At 34.6% G+C, this 21,671-nt stretch overlaps 1 pseudogene; it reads right to left on the bottom strand.

The window, feature by feature from the left end:
- Positions 1-829: 829 nt before the first annotated feature.
- Positions 830-20,760, bottom strand: LOC128666308 (embryonic protein UVS.2-like; annotated as a pseudogene).
- Between the last annotated feature and the right edge of the window lie 911 nt (positions 20,761-21,671).

Genomic DNA, 21,671 nt, shown 5'->3' with positions numbered 1-21,671 from the left:
TTATTTCTAGTGAGGGGAACATCTGCTGGTCACATTTAACATTGCACCAAGCAAGTACTTGTAGAGCCCCGCCCCCTCGCTCTCGCACAACCAGTTGTAAAAAAGCAGGGTTTATCCAAAATCCCACAGTAACAAACCTGGAATGATTTAATTCCACCACCTCTGAGTTGACAGAAAGCTTAAAATGCAGCAGTCTTAAAGGGATATGAAAGTCAAAATGAAACTTGCATGATTCATATAAAGCATATCATTGTAATACACTTTTAAATACCCTTCTATTATCAATTGTGTTGTTATTTTACATGTCCTATACTACTAGAAGTTAGCAATGACTGTGGCTACATACACTTGTCTCTTGTCATTGGCTAACCCAAATTAGTTCAGCTAGCTCTCAGTAGTACAGTTTTATTCTGAAGCTGACTCTATCTATGTGTTTAATAATTTTGCATGGGTTAGTAATTGTGCAATAATAAAACAACAAAGCATTTGTTTTTTGCACTTTTAATTTCTTAGGACTGCTGCTTCTTAACTAGTAGGCTTATCAGTATTGTTTATTTATATATATATATATGTATCATTAGAGGGTTCCTCTGCATTCTTACAAACAAATACAACACCAACCAGGGTGCAGGGTAATGGAATAATGCAGGAAAACAGATTGACCACACGTACTGGATTTTAGCAAACAAAAAAACTGAGGAAGGGATTTTTCGCACCCTGAAATGTCATCTATGAATATCAGTTTTTTTGTTTGCTAAATCCAGTGAGTGCAGTCAGTCTGTTTCTATATATATATATATTTAAAAAAATTAAATGCCAAACTAGGACATCATAGATACTGACCAAAAGTGTAGGACGCCTTGAAACCTCTAGAACTCAGTTACTTTGATCACTATGGAAGATGACCAGCATGGCATTTCAGTAGACATCACAGATGGGTTATTTACAGGACCACAGTACGTGCGCAAGAGAGAGGAGCTGGTGTTGTCTCCATCGTAGATTTTCACATAATCATATCTGCAGTAACCTGAGGACTCAAGACTGAAGTCTGAAAAACTGATTGTGATCTGTAAAATGGATATAATAAAACATATTATTATAATGAAATTGTCTCTCAATAAATCAAAATAAAACAAATATAAATTCTATGTTTATTTTTCATATCTTAATATTAAACTTATAAAATAAACAAGTGCGATTGGCTGTTTTAAAATATAATCAGTTCCATTTACAGCATATATTTATGGCAATTGGTTTAATACATTTTGGAATTAAAAATACGTTCTTTGTGCAAAGATTTTTATTTACATACAGTGGGCTCTGCCTGACATTGCTGCTAGTGAAAAGCCTACGTTGTCCGGCAATGCCGTCCAACAAATACATAGTAAAAGACTAATGAAAAAAACACCTTAGTCTGAATTTAAATGAGTAGTAGATTTTATTCTGACAAATTTCAAATTGATTTTCCTTTTCAATTTAGCAATGCATTGCTGAACTGCTTATTGCAATAGGTAGAGCAAGTTAAAGGGACAGTGTACACTAATATTTTCCCCTCCCCTTTAATATGTTCCCAATGATCTATTTTACCTAATGGAGTGTATTAAATTGTTAACAAATAGCTCCTTCACTTTAATTTTGTCATTTGAAATAGCGGCTTTTGCCAAATGTATATCAAATTAAAACTTTCACTTTTCAGATAGGACATGCAATTTTTAACAGCTTTCCAATTTACTTTTATTAATCAAATTTGCTTTGTTCTCTTGGTGTTCTTTGTTGAAAGCTAAACCTAGGTAGACTCATGTGCTAATTTCTTTTCTCAGTGCCTTTTGGACAGTTTTCCACAGCTAGAAGCACTAGTTCATGTGTGCCATATACAGGTGAAACTCGAAAAATTTGAATATTGTGCAAAAAGTTCATCATTTCACTAATGCAAACTTAAAAAGGTGAAACTAATATATGAGATAGACTCATTAAATGCAAAGCAAGATAGTTCAAACAATGATTTGTCATGATTGTGATAATTATGGCTTACAGCTCATGAAAATCTCAAATCCACAATCTCAGAAAATTTGAATATTGTGAAAAGGTGCAATATTCTAGGCTCAAAGTGTCCCACTCTAAACAGCTAATTAAGCCATAACCCTGCAAAGGGTTCCTGAGCCTTTAAATGGTCTCTCAGTCTGGTTCAGTAGGAATCACAATCATGGGAAGGATCGCTGACCTGACAGTTGTGCAGAAAACCATCATTGACACCTCATAAGGAGGGAAAGCCTCAAAAGGTAATTGCAAAAGAAGTTGGATGTTCCCAAAGTGGCTGTATCAAAGCCCATTAATAGAACATTATGTGGAAGGGAAAAAGTGTGGAAAAAAAGGTGCACAAGCAGCAGGGATGGACCGCAGCCTGGAGAGGATTGTCAGGAAAAGGCCATTTAAAAAGTGTTGGGGACTTTCACAAGGAGTGGACTGAGGTTTGGAATCAGTGCATCAAAGAGCCACCACACACAGACGGATCCTGGACATGGGCTTCAAATGTCGTATTCCTCTTGTCAAGCCACTCTGAACAACAAACAACGGCAGAAGCGTCTTACCTGGGCTAAAGAAAAACAGACCTGGTCTGTTGCTCAGTGGTCTAAAGTACCTCTTTTTTCTGATGAGAGCAAATTTTGCATCTCATTTGGAAACCAAGGACCCAGAGTATGGAGGAAGAATGGAGAGAACACACTGCAAGATGCTTGAAGTCCAGTGTGAAGTTTCCACAGTCTGTGTTGATTTGGGGGAGCCATGCCATCTGCATGGTGTTGGTCCACTGTGCTTTATTAAGTACAGGGTCAAAACAGCCTTCTACCGAGGAGATTTGGAGCACTTCATTGCTTCTTCCACAGACGAGCTCTATCGGGATGCTGACTATCATTTTCCAGCAGGACTTGGCACCTGTCCACACTGCCAAAAGCACCAAAACCTGGTTTAATGACCGTGGGATTACTGTGCTTGATTGGCCAGCAAACTCGCCTGACCTGAACCCCATAGAGAATCTATGGGTCATTGCCAAGAGAAAGATGAGAGACATGAGACCGAACAATGCAGAAGAGCTGAAGGCCGTTATTGAAGCATCCTGGTCTTCCATAACACCTCAGCAGTGCCTACAGGCTGATAGCTTCCATGCCACGCCACATTGAGGCAGTAATTGCTACAAAAGGGGCCCAAACCAAGTACTGAGTACATACAGTATGCATGCTTATACTTTTCAGAGGTCCGATATTGTTCTATGTACAATCCTTGTTTTATTGATTGCATGTATTATTCTAATTTTCTCAGATTGGGGATTTGGGGTTTTCATGAGCTGTAAGCCATAATCCTCACAATTATGACAAATCACGGCTTGAACTATCTTGCTTTGCATGTAATGAGTCTATATCATATATTAGTTTCACCTTTTAAGTTGCATTAGTGAAATAAATTAACATTTGCATGATATTCTAATTTTTCAAGTGTTCACCTGTAGATAAAATTGTGGTCCTGTGGATTTATCTAGGAGTCAGCACTGGTTGGCTAAAATGCAAGTCTTTCGGAAGAACTGAAATAAGTGGGCAGTCTGCAGAGGCTTAGATACAAGGTATGCAAAACAATAACCAATTATTGAGTAGGCTGTACCTTTAGGTTTCATATTACACAAAACCCTGTAAATAAAAAAGCTTTAGATAAAATTAATGCTCAGATCTGGTGTCTGTGACAGAGAAGTACCAAAATGTTCATTTTCAATGGTTCTCTCTAAGTAAACAGTAAAAAGAAGATAAGAAGAACTTGTGTAAATAATAATTAGACAAAAAGATAATGAGGGACGGCTTTCCTGATAGCTCAAAACCCATGTCCCCGAGTTGTGGCTTTAGTTATCACTAAAAGGTTATTTGCATATTACAAAATTATACATAAAGGTGCAATTCCCATAACATTTTAAACTCTGCAAGCTGGTATAACAATTAATTGTAAACTTAATAAGGAGAAAACCAATTTAACAAACCACGTCCCTTTAAGCTATTGTGGCACTTGTTAGGTTATATAAAATTGCTCGTGAGTGGGCTGAACAAACGAGCACCTCGGGTTTGTACTGTTTTATTGCAGATATGAGTAAAAGAAACAAAATAATTTCTTCGCTCTACTTGAAATAAGATAGTAGTTAGTGTTATTAAACAGCATGAAAAGAAATGATAACCTGAAATCTATTCAATTGTAACACAATATACTTTGGATTATTTATTGCATTTTTATCACCATAGAAAACTTTCACTGTCACACTTCTAAGTAACAAGCAGGTTGTAAAAGTAAAAATAAAAATGAATTTCTTGGAGTTTATTTCCTGTAAGGTATATTACTCACCTTGGTTTCCCTGCTGGGAGCTTTAATTAAATATGAGCAGTGCATGTTAGAGGGGTAGAAGTTAGGGTACCCAGGAGAGGTGAAGACCTTTCCTGTTGCATAGAAAGCTCCTCCACATTGAACTGTAAGAAAAACAAAAGTTAATAAGAACAAGCAGCAATCAGTAATTTGTTTGTTAAATTCCCACAATGACAATTATAAAATGATTTAAAATGTAATGTATATTTGTATTTCTTAAATTAGTATAATTATTGTATTTTGTATGAAAAGATTTTGTCTTCTCTAGTCCTCCTTATCTCCACCAAGGTGATTTGGAGGGAGAGTCTGATAATTTGCTTTTGCAGACTGGCTGAGACCTATTATATATATAGAAGGATGTTCAGTCAATTTCAAATTTGATATTGATTGGTCAGGGCAGAGAGGACTAGGGACAACATTTAAAGATGCTGAATCACTGTACTGTTATAATTATGTTAATTAAAGACAGTATTTTAAATGGTTTAAAAATATTTTGTGCTTATTTTCTGATAAGCCTTAAAGATAGACACCCTCACAAATATTTATGAATCAAGTTTTTCCCAATTACTAAAAAAACCCAAATTAACTCCCATAATTATTTGAACATAAGTACCTGAGGTGTATGAAGCCTTAAAGCCAGTGGCTGTGCCCTGCCCATCACTGACAAACTCAATAAGCATCTGGTTAGAGGAAGAGATCATTAGAGGGACAAGTCCTGTGCCACAAGTCCTGTCCACTAACACAGGGGACATCTTACTGGGACCATCATAAATCTTCAGATAATCGGAGACACATCCTGATGAATACTGGATATCAAAGGCATTAAACTGTAAGGAAACCTAAAATATAAAAACACAATGTATGTCATGTACTGATGCACGTGCACACGTGTGTGTCTGTGTGTGAATTTTGAGAAAATTCACTTAAATATTAAAAAATAGTGAACATGGGTTTATAAACAAAGCACTCAAATCAAATGCTGTCATATTAAACACCTGAAATAAAATATGTAATTATAGGGAGAAAAGCTTACTAGTTGTTTAATATAATATTAATGTTGCATTTCAAACCGTAAAATATTATGGGCCAGATTACAAGTGGGGCACTAAATATCGCATTTGTGAACTGAATAATACTTGTGTACACATAAATATATATGTATATAAGCATATATATTTACTAGGAACACATAGTTCCCATAGACTGCAATGTAAAGGCTCTTTTCAGTGCCACACCCCACAGCCCCTGACTTTAGCCCCCAAAAACTGCTAAGTGCAGTTTTTTTTTTTTAATAAGAAAACTAACACTAAACTTTGGGGGGGATTTGGTGGATCTGGTTAATTGTATAAGCGCTAATTAATGCCGCAAGTTTGCGGTAGCAATACCCAGCCACTTGTAATGGCTGGTTATTTATTATGTGCCCGCAAACGGGCAAATTTGGCTGCACGATAAATTAGCACTCCACTTGTAATCTGGCCCTATATAATTAAGAGATTATTTTTCACATTTGGGAACTTATGTTTTAAGTTAAGATATAGATTTCTAATCACAATTATTTGGAATTCAAATATATTTCTATTTATAGAAGACTTTTTTAACACTTGCTTACTTTCAACTTGGTTTCTCATATGCATTCTATACATATATAGATATGCATTATATATTTCATATGTGCACTGGCAAAATGTGTTTAGGGTTAGATTACAAGAGGAGCGCTAAATTATCAGGTGACGGCATCAGAACAAGGCTCCCATTGGAGCTTATGGAAATGCACTCTTATGAGCACAAAGGTTCCAAGCAATGCAAACGAGAGGTCGCGTTCACATTGCTGACAACTTGTAATACCAGCACACATTAATGTGTGCTGTTATTACAAAGTGGAGCACAAATATCTCTTTTATGATAGTGATATTTCACTCTCCACTTGTAATCTGGCCCTTAGTCTGAAAGATTTGTTTTATATTTTCAAATTGTTTGATTAAATTTCATTCATGTGGGTAGTTTGCCTGAATATTGGTTTGGTTTAGTTTTTGTTGTTTCCAATGTTAATAGGAAATTTATATCCCATTTTCATAAAAAATCTTACATAACATAATTTGAACAATTAAAAAACTTTTATTTTAATGCCAACAGAAGATATAGGGGTCAATGACAATTATTTCTAAAAGTTTATCTAATGATTTTTCTCAAATATTTACAATTAAAGTCTAGGGAAATTTTGCAAGTTAAATAATTTGATGTTTATCTAAAAGATTGTGAGCTACCCTATAACTCACTGATTTGATGTAACCAACCTTGACCTCCCTGTATCTCCTGACTTTGTGGTTTACATATGACCCTTTTTAGTTAAAGTGATTAAAAAAGGCTGCACATCCCCTAGTCTCCCACCTCCACAGAAGAGGTTAATACTTGATTGGACAAGTCTGTATGACTAAAAACAACATTTACTGCCTGACTGGCTGTCTCTTAACATCAGTCGTGAGTTATACTATGTCAGGAATGGACAGGACTCATGACTGGTCAAACCCCCTGTGCATCATTATAAACTAAGGAGCTAATTAGCCAAACATACATAGCTTCTTTACCACGTTCCTGCTCCTTACTGCACCTTTTTTGGTGGCAAATGGAAGGAACAAACAGATCTGTTTGGTAATCCAATTGTTTGTTCTTTGTATTTTTTATCCTATAATGTATTTATCTGCTAGTATAGCGGAAAAATCACCAAATTGGCAGAAATTTGTAGCCCACATACAAGGAATTTTCTTTAAAGTTACCTGTCCAGATGGGGTTCTTATCAACCAAACACAGTTGGCATTATTGGGATATGAAGATGGGTAGTTGGCTGAGGTCACAGTCCCATTAATAGTAGAAAATAAATTACTACAGACATCTAAAAATGAGTTAGAAATAAATGTTATCAGCACTAGGTGAGTACAAGCTTCATTGTGTTCTAAAAAGCTTTTGAATTGAAAATAAAAAAAAAATAATATGCTAAAGTGCTGATGAAACCTATATGTAAATAACAAATTGACCATGTATATTGTGTGCACTCAATAGAAACAGCTGACTAGTGATACTATACAAAAGTTCTATACATTATAGTAACATGTGGGTATTGACATGTTTTTCTTTGTAAATAGAGCCATATTAAATAGAAATGTATGTACCTTGTATTTATTTATTAAAAGGATATTTGTAAATACAATTTTAAGCTACAATACCCCATTGTGCTTTATCTCACTGGGTACTTACCACACGTATACAGCTTATTGATCTTGGAAATGTCCAGGGGACTGAGCCCATCTCTTTGCCCAATAGGTATATTTGGGTTACCCTTGGGTATTATGGTATCTTTACCTGAAGTATTACTGAAGGCATAACTGAGACGGAGAGGAAAAGGCTGTTATTAAATTGAGTGGATCACTGTTGGACAGTAACAGGTAAGGGGGTATAGATTTAATTTATAGTTAAAAGGCAGAGAGGATATACATGTATATAACCTTAAATGGTGATCAATTAAACAAATATCACTACTAATTATGTAATAGTGCTATGGGTCTTACCTTGGATAATGCATCACTGATCCATAGTCATATTCCACTCCAAGGTTATTAGTGTTAAGTTTCTCAAAGTTATAAAGATATGCTGCAACATAAGCAATCAAATCAGTCTTTGAGAGCAGCTCACATTTTAAGAATTGCAACTCATTAGTGTGTATGTGTGTGAATCTATCTATCTATCTATGTATCATCTATCTATGTATGTATCTATCTATCTATCTATCTATCTATCTATCTATCTACTATTGTTATTATAATCATTGTAACTTAGCATCTGTCTACTCCATATAAAGAACACAAATATACATGATTGATTGTATTTGAAACTATTTGCTATTTGTACAAATACTTTTTGTTGATTTTTAACTTGGGTACCATATGGAAATGGAGTATAAAATATGTATAAATGGAACACTAGGGGTACTGGGTAATTTTGACTTTTAGCTAATTTTATATAACTTTTATTTTTAAACCTAGATGCAAGTTTTTTGTTTTTTATAACAGAACATGTTATATGTAACTTCTTAGTAACAGGCATTCATGTGTAAGTGGGACAAATAGAATGTCACTTCTATCTTTAAGAATTCAGCAACTTGTTTCTTACATTCTGAAATGTACTGTGTCATGATTGTAACATAGTCATCACGGTCACTCCTGTTTTGTTCATGGAAAAAGCCCAACGCATGATTCATTTCATGCTCAATTTTCCCAAGCCGCATACAGCCATTGATATCCAAATTTAGTTCCTGACTGCCTCCTATTCTTCCGATGTATGAACTACAGCTAGAGAAGACATGAAAACCAGTTTGTGATAAACCAGGTATATACACATTATCACAAAAGATACATTAGTTAATAAGAATTAACTTAATATGTATTAGACAAGTGCATTCAGCTACTTTGTTAGTATCCAGATGCAGAAGAAGGCGACTGCTCACGGCATTAGGTTATTTTCAAAGCCGGATTTCTTTTTAGGGAAAGTGCAACACCCTAAGATCTGCATTTGCACAGATCATACTGTGTTGCGCTTTTATGTGAAGAAATTCCGCTACCAAAAGAGCTGAATGCCTCGTGTGCAGCCTCCTTCCTCCGCATTCGGAAACTAACAAATGCTCCGAATGCACATTTCTATCTATCTATTTATCTATCTAATAAATGGTATTCTGTATGTCTGTTCCTTCATGTTACATACTCAAAGCCTTTCGCATCTGCCTTTAGAGTAACAGTTTTAACAACGTGAACTAATCAACAACATTTTGTTGTTGCATGCATTGTTTTTTCTGCTTGTTTATCATTTTTGGATAAATTAAAATGAGTATTGAAAAATGTGTTTTTTACATTCATCTGAGTGTACATGTCTTATGTGTGTTTGTTTTATGTTTATGTATGCTTTTCCAATATATAGAATATATAGATAGGCACAAAGTAATATGATTAGATTTGTGCTACACACACTGGATAATTATAGTACAAACCCATCTGATGCCAGAATATTTAGGAAGTCTTTCTCTGTTGTCCAAGGTAAAAAGCGCACACAGGTTAGGCTTTCAAATTCCTGCATTGCAGAGTTTAAGAGTGCGATATTCTGGGCACCTGTATAAGGAAACATTATGATCACTCCCTAAGAAAACACAAGATTGACTGAGAAAACAGAAGTCAGAATAGATCAGTCAGATGTTAAATAGGTAACTTACTATAACTAGCTGAGAGTTTGTAAGGCACTTTAACTGTCCCATCTGAGGATTTAGGCCAAAGGCAGTCAGCGCAGTTATAAGCATTGCGACCCTTCTTCACTAAAATATCACCCTGTTGTATTAACGCTTTACTGGCTGTATTTACCAAAGAAAAGGAAAAAAAATGATAAATCAGTTGGTAAAATCTAAGTAGAATGTAAAGTATATAAAATATTTTTCATCCAATAATAGTCGGCCATTGCTTTAAAAAAAATTTTTTATAATTGAAATGTTATACAATTTTTTTATCCTATCCTCATGCAGTACAGATGCACTGGTCTGTCTACAGCCAGTGCTGTGCATTTAAGCATATTTTTGTTATGTAATCACTGCTCATAATCTGAATAGCAAGAAGTGTCCTACTGGGCAATCTGATGTATTAACTGTTACATGGCATTCAGAGTTTGGGATTTTCATTTATATTTAGAAATAAATGTTTAGTTCAGTTTATGATTTTAGACCAAATAATTTATAGGAAAAATGAATTTATATATTCATGACTATGACTATGTTAATAATAAATGAAGGAGAATATTAATTTAGTTATAATAGGAACAATAGAAATATTTTATATGACACCAAACTAAGAATAAAAAATAATACAAATAAAAATGAGGCTTAAGATTGTCTACACATTATAAATATGTTTAGAGCTCCTATTAACATTTTGAAGTTGGTGAATCTGTTTGTTATATCTTGAGGTATTTATTTGATACATCAGAGACATCACATTTAAAACAATACTGTGTATGAATGAAAAACACTCTAGCATTCTGCTGTATTATATTAAACATCTTTCTTCCATGTCAGTTATGCATAGGTTTTGACCATTTTGAATACAGTGGAATTATTATTATTTTCCTACTCTTCACTTTCACTTTGAGTGGCCAAAATAAATGTTACCTTGATTTTTTTCCAAGATTCTGTTAAAAACATCCGGAGATTCTGATGGTGGTGCTTTATCATCTGTAAATTACATTTTAATTAGTCACAGCTTAAACATAAAATAGATATGGGTGAGAAATAGCTCCTAAACTGTATAAATATATGGTCCTTGATCATGACAACAGGCAGTACAAGAGTTATGTCTCATTGCAACCTAGCAAGAGGCTTCTGATTGGCACCAACAAAATAATCTCATCATTCAAATGAGTGGCCATCGGTCCCTCTGGTTTTCACATGGTTGGCCCATGGTGTAGTGTTTTCTAACTTAATTGAGACAATACTGTGCATACAATGAAAAACACTCTAGCATTCTGCTGTATTATATTGAAACATATTTCTTCTTGTCAGTCCATGGATAGGGTTTTGACCATTTTGAATACAATGATAATATTAATTCAAGGGGACATTTCCGAGTCAAAATTATAAATGGCACGTAAGATTTATTGCATCTTTGAATAGGAAACATATTTGCAATATACGATGCATTGGCAAAACTGCTTTTATTTAAGAGTTATAACTGTATTTTAGTTGTTTAAACATTTTTCTCTGCCGGAGTCTGTGTCAGTGTGAATGCATTTGAATAGATATTTTTTACTGCACCCAACATTTTAAAAAATGCAGCTGCTCAGATCCTCAGTGGGACTTGCTATCACATGTCAGCAATACCGAATTGAGTCATTACCAGATGGTTTATAGCAAGCCCTTAGGCTCTCCGAACAAGTGTTTTGTTAAAAAGCTGATGCATGGTGCATACTTAAATACACTTTGTGAAACAGGTATAGCTTTGATTAGAAAGCATTTTTGCTAATGCATGTATATTACAAAATTGCTTCTGCTCAATACCGAAATGCACCACATGTGGTTTTCAATTTTGGCTGGAATATCCCTTTAATATCCTACTCTTCACTTTAAATTTGAGTTGCCAAAAGTAAATGTTACCTTGATTTTTTTCCAAGATTCTGCTAAAAACATCCGGAGATTCTGATGGTGGTGCTTTATCATCTGTAAATTACATTTTAATTAGTCACAGCTTAAACATAAAATAGATATGGGTGAGAAATAGCTTGTAAATTGTATAAATATATGGTACTTGATAATGACAACAGGCAGTACAAGAGTTATGTCTCATTGCAACCTAGCAAGAGGCTTCTCATTGACACCAACAAAATAATCTCATCATTCAAATGAGTGGTCACCGGTCCCTCTGGTTTTCACATGGTTGGCCCATGGTGTAGTGTTTTCTAACTTATTTGAGACAATACTGTGCATACAATGAAAAACACTCTAGCATTCTGCTGTATTATATTGAACATCTTTCTTCCTTGTCAGTTATGGATAGTTTTTGACCATTTTGAATACAATGATAATATTATTAATATCCTACTCTTCACTTTAAATTTGAGTTGCCAAAAGTAAATGTTACCTTGATTTTTTTCCAAGATTCTGCTAAAAACATCAAGAGATTCTGATGGGGGTTCTTTATCATCTGTAAACAAACTTTTAATTAGTCACAGTTTTTAACACAAATTAGATATGGGTGAGTAATAGCTCCTAAATTATATAAATATATGGTGCTTGATAATGAGAACAGGCAGTAAAAGAGTTATGTCCCAGTGCAACCTAGCAAGAGGCTTCTCATTGGCACCAAGAAAATAATCTCATCATTCAAATGAGTGGTCACCGGTCCCTCTGGTTTTCACATCGTTGGTCCATGGTGTAGTATTTCCTAACTTATTTGAGACAAGATTTGTAGTATTAAATATGAGAATGGCCTGAATTCTCTGTGAAAAATATATCCATACACTTTATGAGATGCCTCATTTAAAAGAGATTATATAGTGCTTTAGAAACAACATAGTAAAAGTAAAACTGACGATTTCTAAAAAATTAATGTGGTGACATAAAAAGAATATGTTTGAAAGTGGTTGAGAACATTGGGTATGTGTTATAGAATTAAGCAATTTAATGATAATAGTAATTGAAAAGTTGTTTAAAATCGAATGCTCTGTCTGAATCTATGAACAAATAAATTGGGGGTTTGTGTCCTTTTTAAATGAGAGCTTCTGTGTAAAATGCTGCAGCCATTTTTTATAGCTATTCTTGCATTACAGCCTTCTGGGAAGCTGTACAGCTCTTTAAATTAAAACTTTCACATAAAGGGACAGTCTAGGCCAAAAAAACTTTCATGATTCAGATAGAGCAATGTAATTTTAAAAACAATTTTTCCAATTTACTTTAATCACCAATTTTGCTTTTGTTCTCTTGGTATTCTTAGTTGAAAGCTTAACCTAGGGAGGTTCATATGCTAATTTTCTTAGACCTTGAAGGCGACCTCTTTCCAGAATGCGTTTTAAACAGTTTTTCACCACTGGAGGGTGTTAGTTTCATGTATTTTCATATAGCTAACACTGTACTTGTCACTTGAACGTGAAGTTATCTGGGAGATGGAACTGATTGGCTAAACTGCAAGTCTGTCAAAAGAACTGAAATAAAGGTGCAGTTTGCAGAGGCTTAGATATAAGATAATCACAGAGGTTAAAAGTAATTAATATAACTGTGTTGGTTATACAAAACTGGGGAATGGGTAATAAGGGGATTATCTATCTTTTAAAACAATAAAAACCTGGAATTTCTCTGCTTTTTTCATATCTGGCATGAACATACATTTTCAATTTCATTATAATATTTCATACTCTTTTATATTATGAAAAAACATAACTATATAAATTATTAAATTATTTCATAATACTTCATTACAAAGAATGGAAAAAATGTGGTTTCATTTTTGAAGGTCTGAATCCCAGTGTATGTGACATACAGTATATAATTTATCTGTATTTATAGTAGTTTCTGTTTCCAGCTTTTAGTATTGTCTAAATAAAATGAGAATAAAGTTTTCAAAATAATATTTTAAAGGGACCAGTCAACGACCAGAATTTTTGTTGTTTTAAAAGACATAGATAATCCCTTACTTACCATTTCCCCCAGTTTTGCATAACCAACCACAGTTTAATATAAACGTTTTACCTCTGTAATTACCATTGTATCTAGCCTCAGCAGACTGCCCCCTTATTTCAGTCTTTTGGACAGACTTGCATTTTAGGCCAATTAGAGCTGTCCTCCATGGTAAATTTCACGAGCATGAGCTCATGTTACCATATATGAAACACATGAACTAATGCCTCTAGTGGTGGAACACTATAAAAATTCATTTAGATTAGAGGGGTGCCTTCAAGGTCTAAGAATTAGCATATGAACCGTCCTCTAGGTTTAGCTTTCAACTAAAAATAAAAAAAGAACAAAGCTAAATTGGTGATAAAAGTAAATTGGAAAGTTGTTTAAAATGACATGCCCTATTTGAAACATGAAAGGTTTTTTTGGACTTGACTGTCCCTTTACGTATTTTATATACAGTGTTAAAATATCTATAAAGAGATAAATAAAAAAATAGATGGTGAGATACTAAGAAAAGAAAGTTTACCAAATAAGAAAATGATTAAGAGGGAGAAAAATAATAATTTAGAAGTTGGAAGGAGTTGAATTGTTTTGAATGACTTACCAAGTGTATTAAAACCTGGAAGGTTCACCTAGAAAACATTATGTTTCACAATTAAGGGAATTCGCTAACTACATGTATATCAAATCAAACTTATCAATAAAATAAATATTTTTTAGTTGATTTTAAGTTTATATGCCGCAAAAATATTTTTTGGGAAAAGCTCATACTTAAATATCAAACTAGCTCTCTAAACATAAGCTCTCTAAACATAAGTAAAAGGTTTGTAACTTTGCTCCAAGTCTCACCTGAAAAGGAAAACTTGTAGCTAGTCCGATGAGACAAGCCCCAAGAACAATGAAGCTTTTCCGATCCATCTTATACGTGCACTTTTCTTCTTGAGAGATCTTTGCTTCTCCTTTTGTTTAGTTTATTTCCAACCACAAATAACCCTTATATACAGAAATCATGTACAATTTCAACCAATGACAAGTCAGAATTAGTTTTAGGCAACACCCATGACCAGAAGAAATGCCTGAGGAGCTAGTTTCAGTTGTTAGCTCTGTAAAATTATAAATAACCATCATCTAGTGTGTTGTATAATTTAGATGCTTTTCTTAAACCCATAGAAAATAGATTTCACGCTGTATTATCTATTATTATTGATTGACAACCTGTAAAAGCTGTCCATGGAAAATTGTAAATATGAAGATCTGAGCAGGTGAAAACACTAGTAAATGGTTTTGTTATAGAGAAGCTGGAAAATACCTTTATTTTATGTACAGTAATAGTTATTGTACATCTTTACCAAGATGATACAAACTCACATTTAATTATTGGTACCATAAACTATTTTCTTTTATTTTAATTACTTAGGGTCAGATTATGAATGGAGCTGTATTTATTGCTCCTGCTCACGTGCTAACTCTGCTAGAAGTAAACTTTGTGCGCACATAGGAATTGAAAGTAAAACGTTTTCACTGCGCGCTAACCCGATGCGCGTAAAAAAGCCAAACTTCAAAACATTGCGTGCGTGTTACTTATTTCCCCAAAGAAGACAATGGAGCAAAAAAGTAGAATAAAACACCCCACTCTCATGCTAAGCCGATCACATATTCTCATGTGTGCAAACCCGACATGAAAATATGAATATTTCACATTCCAATGTTCTTCACATCGAACATATACAATATATATACATATACAAGATTTTATATATTTACATATACAAGATTTTATATACGTAGGTAAAGATATGTACAGAAATATATAGGAATATCTATTTATAAATACATAAAATATATTCTGCATTATATTCAGCATTGACTATGTATTTAATTATATTAAATACATAGTCAAACACTTTGTTAAATATAAATATTGCATAAAAATGGTTTTCATGTTTTCATCTAACTGCAAAGGGTTCCAATGCACTTCAATTTATGTCTATATATGTGTACTTATGTATTTCTGTATTTATATGTGTGTATATATGTCTGTAAATACAGATATACACATATAAATACAGAAATACTTATGTATACATATATAGACATACTGTATATAACCATACATATACACCTTTAGACATGTATTTGTATATATAACTATGTTAAAGCCATTTACCTGCCTTTTTTTCTAACACCTGAGATTTTATGTCTTTGAGTCTTTATACCTTTTGTTCAATAGTTTTCTTAATAATGTATTAGATAATGTTATTATAGGTGTAAGTGTACTTTGTAATGTTTTTTTTTTCTATGTGTTTTGTGACACTTTTTTGTTTTGTGAAACAATTAACCAGTGCTCTGAGGATGCGGTAATCATTCTAGCGTAAATCGCAATTGCGTTCAAGAGATCACATTTACTTTCAACTCGTTATAACAGGCGGTAAGCCCGACAAGTGCAAACTTCTAGCAATAAACCCCTTATTGCTTGCGTGCAAACCTTTGCGCTCCACTCGTGATCTAACACTTTATATCTATACCTATATATATAAATGGTTATATATAGGTATATATATGTATATAGCAATATCTATTTATAAATACAAAGAACATATTCTGCTATGTGCAGAACATTGGAAAGGGAATTATTTACAGTAAATGTATAGTTAAAACCTTTATTAAATATGAATATTGCATAAATATGCTTTTACATGTTTGCAGCTACTTGACTGCAAAGGGCTCCAGTGCACTAATATATATGTGTAAATATGTATTTATATTTTTATGTGTATATATGTCTGTTAATACATATATATGCATATAAATACATATACACACATAATTATACATATTTAGTCATGTATATGAATGTATCTCTATGTTAAAGCCCTTTGCAGCTTTTTTTTTTCTAACACCTGAGACCTCATCTCTTTGAGCCCTTATAAGTTTTTTGTGCAATATTTTTTCAAATAATTTTTATTAGATAGTGTTTTTATAGATGTAACTGTACTTTGTAATGCATTTTTGATGTGTTTTTGTGACACTTTTTTGATTTGCGAAACAGTTAACCAGAGCTCTGAGGTTGTGCTATCCTGACACATGTTAAATTCAATTGCGCTCAATCAATCCTGTTTACTTACAATTTGTAATATAAGTACTACATCCGACATGGGCAAACAGTTGTGATAACCTGATATTGCTAAGCATTTAATTCAAAATCAAGCACACTTACTACTATCATATTTCTAAAAATAGCTTTTTTTAAGTATTTTACATATATATATTGTTAAATAAAGTAAAAGAAATTGTGTAAACAAACACCTAAATTACGAGTCTTGCGTTAGGGTTAAAAAGAAGAGTTGCGAGGTCCCAACGCTGCTTTTAACGCCCCGCTGGTATTACGAGTCTTGCAGGTACAGGTCTACTGCTCACTTTTTTGGCCAGACTCGGAAATCCTGCAAATCCACTTATGTCAATTGCATAGCGCCGGTATTACGAGTCTTCCAAAAAGTGAGCTGTACACCCTCTCCTGTCAAGACTCGTACCGCATTTTAAAGTCAGTAGTTAAGAGTTTTACACTACAAACGACGTAGAAAAAACTCTTAACTAAACTGCTAAAAAGTACACTAACACCCAAAAAATACCTATTAACACCTAAACCGAGGCCCCCCCACATCGAAACACTATAATACATTTTTAACCCCCTAATCTGTCGAAACCGGACATCGCGCCACTATAATATATATATTAACCCTAAATCACCACTCTCCCGCCTCGCAAACACTAGTTAAATATTATTAACCCCTAATTAGTTATATTGTAGCTAGCTTAGGGTTTATTTTATAGGTAAGTATTTCAATTTTAAATAGGAATCATTTAGTTAATGATAGTATTTTTGTTTAGATTTATTTAAAATATATTTAAGTTAGGGGGTGTTAGGGTTAGATTTAGGTTTAGGGGTTAATAACTTTAATATAAGTGGTGGCAACAGTTGGGGGGCGGCAGATTAGGGGTCAATAAGTGTAGGTAGGGCGGCGGCGACATTGGGGGCTGCAGATTAGGGGTTAATAAATATAATGTAGGTGTCGGCGAAGTTGGGGGCAGCAGATTAGGGGTTCATAAGTATAATGTAGGTGGCAGGCGGTGTCCGGAGCAGCAGATTAGGGGTTAATAATATAATGTAGGTGTCGGCGATGTCGGGGGCAGCAGATTAGGGGTTAATAAGTGTAAGATTAGGGGCGTTTAGACTCGGGGTTCATGTTAGGGAGTTAGGTGTAGACATAAAATGTATTTCCCCATAGGAATCAATGGGGCTGCGTTAGGAGCTAAACGCTGCTTTTTTTCAGCCGGCTCTCCCCCATTGATTCATACATAGTAGTCCATCGAGTTCAACCTATACTAATCTAAAATGATATACAGAAAACTCCAGTTAAACTTAAATAATCCCACTAAAAGGTGACCCATTTAAAACTAGAAATCATATCCATGAATTTTGTTTATAGACAGAAATGTATCCAAATAATTTTTAAATGTTTATAGGGTATTGGCATTCACTACCTCCTTTGGTAATGAGTTCCAAAATTTTATTGCTCTTACAGTAAAAAAAACGTTTCCGTTGCAGGGAGATTAAATCTCCTTTCCTCCAACCTTAAATTGTGACCTCTGGTCACGAACAGTTTTCTAGGAATAAACAGCGCTTCTGCCATCTCTGTATATGGGCCTTGAATATATTTATATAAAGTAATTATGTCACGTCTTAAGCGCCTTTTTTTCTAAAGAAAACAGACCCAGTTTGGCTAGCCTCTCCTCATAGGTTAAATTCTCCAATCCCTTATTAGCTTTGTGGCCCTTCTCTGAACTGTTTCTACTTCTGCAATATCACCTATGGGTTTCCTATGGGGAAATCGTGCACAAGCATGTTTTACCAGCTCACCGCTAACGTAAGCAGCGCTGGTATTAGGGTGAGATGCAGAGCTAAATTTTGCTCTTTGCTCACTTTTTTGCGGTTAACGCTGGGTTTGTAAAAACCCGTAATACCAGCGTTGTCTGTAAGTGAGCGGTGAGCATAAACTGCTCATTAGCACTGCATAGCCTCTAACGCAAAACTCTTAATCTAGGCGATTAGAATTATATCATTAAATTTGTTGTTGATAAATCATAAATCTAATACTGTTTGTCCTTTTTTATCTTTCTTAGTCACCATAGCCTCAGATTTCTCAGGGTTACTGTATATTATTAGCAGGTGCTAAATTGTTGGGATTTGAGCTACAACTCATCTGGTTTAATAAAGTGTGATGGAACTTGACCTGCAAGATCTAACCAAAAATATTGATAATGTAATTTCTCTTATATATAATTGAATTGGTAGTTAGATTGAGGGAGAAGTGGGAAAGTGAGGAAGAGGACAAGGGAGGGTGAAGGTTTTCATCTTGCTCAATTTCACCCTTATGAAAAATACTATGAATAGTGTATGTGCATTTGTCTAAAAGGGGAAGAACCTGTTAAAATGGTGTTGGGGTCTATCTCAGATCTACCTTTACTTCAATGGATTTATATTAATACCAGATGAACCTGATATTATAGAAAAAAAACATCTTTTGCCTCTTGTAATATCCATATCCATCTAGTGTTCTTCAATTCTATTTATCAACATTTGCCTAGTGGGAATTGTAGTGGATTTCCAATAGCAATTTGGAATAGATCTAGCTGGATTTTACAGGAACTCTAGGTTTGTCAGTGAGGATAGCGTAAGTCCCAATAAAATATTTCCTTAAACCCTCCACCTCCCTCCATAAAGTTTTTTTGTCCTAACATAACTATATATGTGAAATTTGGCCAGTTCCCATGCACTCTCTCTGACATAGGTTCTGGAATTGTTAATAAATACTCTTCAAGTGAGCTGGATTTAGATACCATCTACTCAGCATTTTAAAATTAAGCTCAAGGAACTGTGGGGAGACTAAGGATTGCATATTTGGAAAACATTCAATGTGTTGCTTTGATATGCAAAGCCTCTTCTAATTCTGTGGTACATTGTGGGGTCTAAGAAGGACAGTTTTGTAAGGTGATATCTGCAGCAGGTGATGTATTGTTGCATATTTCAGCCAGGCTTCCTGTCTCAGGTAATATCTGGGTTTTAATTTGCCATTTTTGGTAACTTGGGTTTTAGGGACAAAGTCGGCCAAATCCTTACTTTCATGTGATTTGGGATTAAGACCTCAGCATTAAAGGATAAAGGTCAGTGGGGATCAAGGTTTTATGAGGAGGTACCATATAGAAAATTCATATTTATATAGGGATATGATTAATCTCCTATCCGAGGAACTTGAGGTGTGTGCCTAAAGAGACTTATGCTTTCAAACTTTCTACATTATGCCAATTTAATAATCTTTGAAGCGTAATCGTCTGGTGGTACACTGAGTTCTCGGGTAGCCTAATACTCCTTCATCCAGTGATCTATCATAGGCAAGCACTTTTTGGTTTACCAGAACACCATGTTTATACATGTCTGAAGTTTGTTAAAGCCTGCTGAGGAAAGTGTATGTGGGTTACCTACACCACATACAGGATACTGGGTAATATTGTCATCTTGATTGTGTGGATTCCACACCACCATGATATTGGTTGAACTGACTACTCTTTCAGTTCCTTTTTGGTCTCTTTCAAAAGTTTATGGTAATTTAATTAAATAATTTATAGTATTGGGTTGACAAATATATTCCTTTTAAGAATAATTTTTGTCTTTTATATGGGCAAACGGAGGTAAACGGTTATAGTCTGCATCCAACAAATTTGTATTTAATATTTCATATTTTTGTGCCTTTATTAAAAAGTTTGAACATGCCCAAACCTCTCAAATTTTTTGATAAGCCGTTTCTATAGGGCTACCTGGTAGGTTGTTGATAGGAGTTTAAGATGGCAACTTTGGATTTCATAGTGTTGTGTTGCTCTGTTCTCTAGGAAAATAAATGTAGCGGCTCATTGTACTAAAGGGCTGGACAGACAAGGGATGGATATCTCCTCCTCGGCATTGCAACAAGTGGGCGTACAATACCAACACTGCCCCCTGCTTGCACATGGCCAATTGTGTTCAAGCAGGGTCTTTCAATCTTCTCAATCACAGAAGTCTGGGGGTGATTGAGAAACACCACTTTACAGTTGGGTGTAGTGGGTTTAGGAAGCAGCAGCATGATGACCGCTGCTTCTTAACTCTAGCTGCAAGCTCGCCTGAAAGTGCTCCAAAGCTGCTATTGCAGCTTTTTAATGTAGCCATTTTTCAAAGAGCTCGCAAAAATACAAGTTCAGAAAAAGGGACATTTTATAATAAACATTCTGTGTATCACTTTTCTGCATTCTATTCATAGCAAAAACTTGTGTAATGAACAACAAAACATATGTGAATCCATTGTGGAAATAAAAATACATATATATATTTATGTATATAACACTAAAAAAATGTTTATAGCATTATCTTCAACAATCTTGATGATTTATTCAAAGCTCCACTTGTTAGAAAAAGTCCAATGACTTTTAAAAAAGTGCTTTTCTAATAAACAAAAATTAAAAATCACAATAAAACATCATCATATATTTCCAATATCTTCAGTCATGCAGACTAGCACTTGTAATCCCCATGACTAACTAGACCCTAGAACCTGTGTTAGCATGGTGAGAGAGAGAAAAATCCAATCAGCCAATCAGATTGAGCTCGCATTCTATTGGCTGTTCCGATCAGCCAATAGAATGCAAGCTCAATCTGATTGGCTGATTGGGATCAGCCAATCGGATTGAACTTGATTCTGATTGCTGATTCCATCAGCCAATCAGAATATTCTACCTTAATTCCGATTGGCTGATAGAATCCTATCAGCCAATCGGAATTCGAGGGACGCCATCTTGGATGACGTCCCTTAAAGGAACCGTCATTCTTCAGAGTTGGACGTCGCCGGAAGGAAGATGGGTCCGCGGTGGAGGTCTTCAGGATGGAGCCGGGGGGTCGTCATCGGATGAAGATAGAAGATGCCGCTTGGATCAAGATGGGTTGCCGGTCCGGATCGCCTCTTTTCCCGGATAGGATGAAAGACTTTGAGCCTCTTCTAGA

The sequence above is a fragment of the Bombina bombina genome, chromosome 1, assembly GCF_027579735.1.
Source record: "Bombina bombina isolate aBomBom1 chromosome 1, aBomBom1.pri, whole genome shotgun sequence".
Lineage (NCBI taxonomy): Eukaryota > Metazoa > Chordata > Amphibia > Anura > Bombinatoridae > Bombina > Bombina bombina.
This window is presented reverse-complemented; position numbering and strand designations above follow the sequence as displayed.